Below are 7,594 nucleotides of genomic sequence, written 5' to 3' on the forward strand. Positions count from 1 at the left end.
CTACATGTAGCATTTTCCGTTTCCAACCATATAACAATTAACGAAGCAGTTTCAACCTTCGCCATGAAAATTAAAAGCTAAGAACACATGTGTTCATACGAACCAGCGGAGCGTGTCTCTCTCCCACACAAGCATTTATTCAACAAAAACAAAAACAAGAAACATACTGACGCTCCAAGAAAAGCACATAAGATGTGACCGAATAAAAATATAGTTTCAAGAGAAGGAACCTGATAATTTGTCGATGAAGAAGGGGATGCCTTGGGCATCCCCAAGCTTAGACAGCTTGAGTCTTCTTGATATATGCAGGGGTGAACCACCGGGGCATCCCCAAGCTTAGAGCTTTCACTCTTCTTGATCATAGTATATCATCCTCCTCTCTTGACCCTTGAAAACTTCCTTCACACCAAACTTCTCATAAACTTCATTAGAGGGGTTAGTACATAATCAAAAACTCACATGTTCAGAGGTGACACAATCATTCTTAACACTTCTGGACATTGCTCAAAGCTACTGGAAGGTAATGGAACAAAGAAATCCACCCATCACAGCGAAAGAAGCAATGCGAAATAAAAGGCAGAATCTGTCAAAACAGAACAGTCCGTAAAGACGAATTTTTAATAAACACTTCCGTTGCTCAGATCAGAAAACTCAAAACTAATGAAAGTTGCGTACATATCTGAGGAACACACACGTAAATTGGCATATTTTTCTGATTTTTGTACAGAGAAAACAGCCCAGATTCGTGACAGATAGAAATCTGTTTACGCGCAGAAATCCAAATCTAGTATCAACCTTCGATTAGAGGCTTCACTTGGCACAACAAAACACAAAACTAAGATAAGGAGAGGTTGCTACAGTAGTAAACAACTTCCAAGACACAAATATAAAACAAAGTACTGTAGCAAAATAACACATGGGTTATCTCCCAAGAAGTTCTTTCTTTATAGCCATTAAGATGGGCTCAGCAGTTTTAATGATCCACTCGCAAGAAATAGTATTTGAAGCAAAAGAGAGCATCAAGAGGCAAATTAAAAACACATTTAAGCCTAACATGCTTCCTATGCAGAGGAATCTTGTACACAAATGAATTCATGAAGAGCAAAGTGACAAGCATAAGAGGATAAAACACGAGTAACTTCAAGATTCTCAACATAGAGAGGGGAAACTTAATATTATTAAGATGCATATAACCATATTTCCCTCTCTCATAATAAATTTCAGTAGCATCATTGATGAAATCCACAATATACCCATCACTTAAAACATTCTTATCATGGTTCGTATGCATAGAAGTATCATTAATTTTGGCATAAGAAGAGTTATTCTCATTAATAGTAATTGGAGCAAGATTATTATCAAGAATTTGAACATGGTAAACAAGTTGCATATTAAAAGAATTGTTTTTGGTAATCCAATCATGACTATGACAAGTTTCATAAGGATAATTATAACCTATATCATAGCATTCTTTATAATAATCATCAAAGATCGGAGGCACGAGTGTCATCATAAGAAATAGAATAGTTATCTTTCACGAGTTGGTTTATCCGTGTCCATACCATCATTGTTATTAGAAGAAGATGTATCAAACACATAATGATCAGTAGCAAAAGGATTTTCAAACACCTCTTCCCCAAGCTTAGAGCTTTCTATATCATTATGGGAGGAAGCATGAATAGCACTGACACTATGGCAATTATTATCATCATTTTCAGAATTAGTTTCCCAGAGATTTGCAATATCAAAAGTAGTGTGCTCATTCAAATCATGATCGCTAATGTATGTAAAGGGCATAGGAAGATCATCATATTCAGATTCATTGTCACAATAATCATTAGGAGCAACATACCTACGGTTACTTAGCGTTATCTCATTCACGCGGGGATACGCCGTTACCTCTTTCTTTTTATTCTCCTTCTTCTTCTTCTTCTTCTTCTTCTTCTTCGTTCCCTTCTTCTTCTTCTTCTCTTCCTTCTCCTCGTTCCCTTCTTTAGGAGGAAGAGGCTTGAAGGGTGGCTTGTCCGCATAACCTGATTTACTTTCAGAAACAATAGAAGAAACTTGGGAGGATCCCTCCTTTTCATTAATTAGTTGAAAACACACAGTGGTCCTATCATATTTTGGCAAGGTGTCATCTTCTAAAATATTTTGTATGTAAGTATTTGTATGGCTATTATCAATGCAATAAGAAAAACACCCATGCAGGACATCATCAATATCAAGATCACTCATATGTAACAAAGAGATTTTTCTCGACAGTTCTTCACACCCCCAAAAATAAAGTAAGTTCATCATGCTGATTAGGAGTAATTTCACCATCACAATATAAATTTGCAGCACTCATTGGGTTCAAATTATCATCGGAGGAGCATTGAAAATTAAAATGACCCACTTCATGGCAAACTTCACAAATAAAAGGATAGAGGGCACAAACTTTTTTACCAAGATCATCTAGAGCCCTAAACCACTTTCTAGTTTTTTCATTAATATGATGGATGCAATATTCATCTTTGACTTGATTAATTCCACAAGGTCTATGCATTCCACAAAAATTAACATGCTTATAAGAAATAGCATTCTTAGGAGTTTGAGCATGCTTATTGCAATAATTAACAACAATTTGATTCTTCATGCAAGCCTCTTTAAAAGGTTCATGATACTTATCAAAATTCTTCTTAGGCAATTCAAAATGAGAAGCAAAGGATTTATAAAGATTTGCAGCAACTTGAGAGTCAAGGCCATAAGTAGCACTCATATTTCGAAATTTATCGGTATCCATAAAAGCTTCAATGCATTCATAATCATAATTTATACCTGACTCTTTACCTTTGTCGTTCTCCCATCCTTCAGCGTTGTCCTCAATCCGATCAAGAAGATCCCACCTAGCTTCAACCTCCTTGCTTGTGAAAGATCCCTCCGAACACGCGTCCAGATAGTCCTTGTGTTGTCCCGAAAGCCTCGCATAAAAATTGTTAACAATAACTTTACGGGGAGCTCATGAATGGGACATTTGAGCATTAGTGATTTCAATCTCCCCCACGCTTGAGAAATACTCTCTCCATCACGAGGATAAAAGTTATAAATATAATTCCTATCAATATGCACTTCATGAGGAGGATAAAATTTAGAATAAAAGAGAGATGCAATTTCCTCCCAACCAAGAGAATGTCTATTCTCCAACAATTTATACCAATGCGCCGCTTTACCAGAGAGCGAAACAGAGAATAGCTTCTTCATCACTTCATCCATAGAGATACCTGCACACTTGAATAACCCGCATAATTCGTGCAAAAATAGTAAATGATCTCTAGGATGGACAGTTCCATCCCCTTTATAATGGTTGTCCATAACACGTTCAATAATTTTCATAGGTATTTTATACGGAATACTTTTAGCAGGTGGATTTAAAATATCAGAAGCATCATTAGAGTTATCGCATATGGGAGATAAAGCATTATCGAGCAAAATATTTCTTCCAAAGCTGAGGAGCAAAAAAGATTATTTTTATATAAACTAGCTTCCGAAGCTTAGACTTTTCCATAGTATTAGCGAGTAATTGCATTCATACTAATAACATCGCTACTAGCATGCAAATAAGGTTCCATAGGTTTTTTAATTTTCGCATCAAACAATTCTAAATCAGGAAAAAGATTAAAAAGCTCACCAATTTTTTTGTTGTTTTCCATTATGCCTAACTAGTGTAAACAAGAAACAAAAAGATGCAATTGCAGAATCTAAAGGAAATAGCTTCGAGTACTTACAACGGCGGAAAATAGCTTGGTAGCCGAGGTCCGGAGTGTGAGTACCTTTTACCTTTCCTCCCCGGCAACGGCGCCAGAAAATAGCTTGGTGTCTACTTCCCCCTCCTTTTCCTGTAGACAGTGTTGGGCCTCCAAGAGCAGAGGTTTGTAGAACAGCAGCAAGTTTTCCCTTAAGTGGATCACCCAAGGTTTATCGAACTCAGGGAGGAAGAGGTCAAAGATATCCCTCTCATGCAACTCTACAACCACAAAGCAAGAAATCTCTTGTGTCCCCAACACACCTAATAGGTGCACTAGTTCGGCGAAGAGATAGTGAAATACAGGTGGTATGAATATATGAGCAGTAGCAACGGTGCCAGAAAATAACTTGCTGGCGTGTAGTTGATGGTGGTAGTATTGCAGCAGTAGTAACGCAGTAAAACAGTAAACAAGCAGTAGTAACGCAGCAGTATTTAGGAACAAGGCCTAGGGATTAGACTTTCACTAGTGGACACTCTCAACATTGATCACATAACAGAATAGATAAATGCATACTCTACACTCTTGTTGGATGATGAACACATTGCGTAGGATTACACGAACCCTCAATGCCGGAGTTAACAAGCTCCACAATTAAATGTTCATATTTAAGTAACCTTATAGTGTAAGATAGATCAATTCAACTAAACCAAGTACTAACGTAGCATGCACATTGTCACCTTCATGCTAAGAAAGGAGGCATAGATCACATCAATACTATCATAGCAATAGTTAACTTCATAATCTACAAGAGATCATAATCATAGCCTATGCCAAGTACTAACACGGATGCACACACTGTCACCATTACACCGTGCAGGAGGAATAGAATACTTTAATAACATCACTAGAGTAGCACATAGATGAATAGTGATACAAAACTCATATGAATCTCAATCATGTAAAGCAGCTCATGAGATTATTGTATTGAGGTACATGGGAGAGAGATGAACCACATAGCTACAGCGGAGCCCTCAGCCTCGGGGGTGGATTACTCCCTCCTCATCATGGAGGCAGCGATGGCGGTGAAGATGGCGGTGGAGACGGCGGTGGAGATGGCTCCGGGGGCAATTCCCCGTCCCGGCAGGGTGCCGGAACAGCGACTTCTGTCCCCCGAATTGGACTTTCGCGATGGCGGCGGCTCTGGATGGTTTTCTCTGTTTCCGTCGAACTTGTCGAGGTTTTTAGGTCAGGGACGATTATATAGGCGGAGAGTCGGAGTCGGAGGGGCCACGGGCTGCCCACACCATAGGGGGGCACCCCCCCCTTGGGCCGCGCCGCCCTGGGGTGTGGGCCCCCCTGGCACCCCTCCGGCCTTTCTCCGGTGCTCTGGAAGCTTCGCGTATTTCTAAGACTTTCGGTGTTGATTTCGTCCGATTCCGAAAATATTTCCTTACTAGGATTTCGAAACCAAAAACAGCAGAAAACAACAACTGGCCTTTCGGCATCTCGTCAATAGGTTAGTTCCGGAAAACGCATAAAAATGATATAAAGTGTGAACAAAACATGTTGGTATTGTCATAAAACAAGCATGGAACATCACAAATTATAGATACGTTGGAGACGTATCACAGAGCAAGGTAAAAAAACAGACGGTTTCTCACTTACAATTTTATATAAATTTAGCATGTTCACTCCAGGTTTTCTTGCTGATGTCTTTTTCTAGAATATCGTTTTGTAATGACCACTGAACATGCTAACTGCAAATGTTCAGGGGGCATTCATCTAGGACAAGCATGTTATGTGAGCATTGTTGGTTGGCTTTGACCACATCCAGGGCAAGAGAAAGCCATAGCAGTTCTCCATTCATACTTGAATTAAGCTTTTTTACATAATAGTTAATCTTGGGCCTTGAGTGGAACACGATATATAGATGAACATTTCAGTTTACATCATTCATGGTAGAATCATAGCATACCAGAAGATTTGATGGCCACAAGAGAATGCACTCAGCCTCAGTTTTCATCTTTGTCTCCGTGTTATGTTCCTAGCAGCAAACCATAATCGAGAGAAGGTTGCTAGGTGAGGGGAAAATTAGCACCCAATAGAACAACACATTGAATTTGGGATTTGGGTTCGGTGAGAGGCCGTGCAATTCTTTCTTCTCTGCTTCCTTGTTTTGTTGTTCATCTTAGGCAGATGTCAACACCCGGATTTTTAAGTCCGAATGCCTATTATGTCATACATCGCAATCCCAGGAATATTGTTGTTGCGAGGCATAATAGTTAAGTATCACAGTCATCATTCATTACAAACCATAAGTCTTACAAATTGGAATCCCATGATCCATATTACATGAATAGTTGATCTATTGATCAACGAACAAACACCAGTGCATAGTTCAACATAGCGGAAGCGTAAGATACGAGGACTCTCTAGTCCACAGGCCAACGCTTGACGTCGGAAGGCGCTTAGTTGTCGTAGGCGTCCTGCTGGTCATCTCCTTGGTCATCTTCATACTCTGGCCATTTGAATAGCCGGGGACAAAGCCGTGAGTACGTTGAGTACTCGCAAACTAATACTAAAGTAAGTGCTAGACATTCTAGTAGGGTTGCTAAGCTCTAGTTTATTTGCATAAAGCTAGTTTTAGTTCACAAAGTTTTGAGAAAAGCTTACTCAAGTGCTAACTAACTCAAGGGGGAACATTAGTGTCATTCCCACCATTCAAGTGGTGATTTCAATTCAATCCACCACAAGTCATTTCACCATCACCTTTCAACATCATTTTCAAAGATATGACATCGGAAACTGTATGGCCTTTCCAACCGTCCGTAACCGTGGACGCGGCTATTCGAATAGGTTTACACTCTGCGAGAGGTTGCACACTTGTGCCACAACATTTGATTTCATCCGTCGGGATTTCCCCGAATAATCGTAACACAATACGCGGATCATCAACCATAACCTTTCACTTACGAATCCTAGTATGAGCACCTCTCCCCATGAGCTTGGCCTCCCGGTGAAGACGATCGGTCAGCACTGGAGACCGCACGAGGCTTGGGCCGGACATTCACCTCATTTCGCATCATATCGTATCGTTTCTTTTGTGGTAGAGGCAGCTTTCGGCATAACCCCGATGACGCTTGTTTAGAGGGAACCCATACTAAGACGCATAAACTTCCGAGTTAAGCCCTACCCATAATCAGGTATTGTGGGGGTACTTAATAATTGGAAAGGTATCGCATTCAAACCCACATCATGTTTTATAAAAAAATCACCCTCTTCTCTTGGTCATATTCACCTTCAAAAATCATTCAATGGAATGCATCTTCATCCCAAGGTTTCAAAATCCTTTCAAAATCACCAGGTTCCCATCTAGAGTAGTCAAGTTTAGTTTATTAGCACTAGCTCTAATTCATGAGGGGTGCTACCTTGCTTTGCTTGGAAGAGACTAATTCACTACTCTAATAACCAACTGGTATGTTGACCAAAGTTAACTATAAAAGTAACTCATTTAGGAAACAAGTAAAAACTTGTAAAGTAAAAACTTGGGATGGGTTCACATAAGAAAAGATAAGAAACATGGTGCCTTGCCCCAAGGGGCTTTGCACTTAGCAAGAATATTAGCTTGCATTGGTAGTAACTTGCAAGAGTATAGCTTGCCTTGGTAGTTCTCAAACTGTTCCTCCTCCTCCTCCTGGTAGCAACCTTCTTCTTCGGCGTACTCTCCGGTGCTACCGTCTAAATTTGAATATGAGTATAATTACTCACTAATTCCATGGCTATTCCACACATCACAAATAAACACACAAACTACTCTATGCACACCAAATAAATAAACTATGGTGCATGGGTTGTGGGATTTAAATAGA

This window comes from Lolium rigidum, chromosome 6, assembly GCF_022539505.1.
Source record: "Lolium rigidum isolate FL_2022 chromosome 6, APGP_CSIRO_Lrig_0.1, whole genome shotgun sequence".
In the NCBI taxonomy this organism is placed as follows: Eukaryota; Viridiplantae; Streptophyta; class Magnoliopsida; order Poales; family Poaceae; genus Lolium; species Lolium rigidum.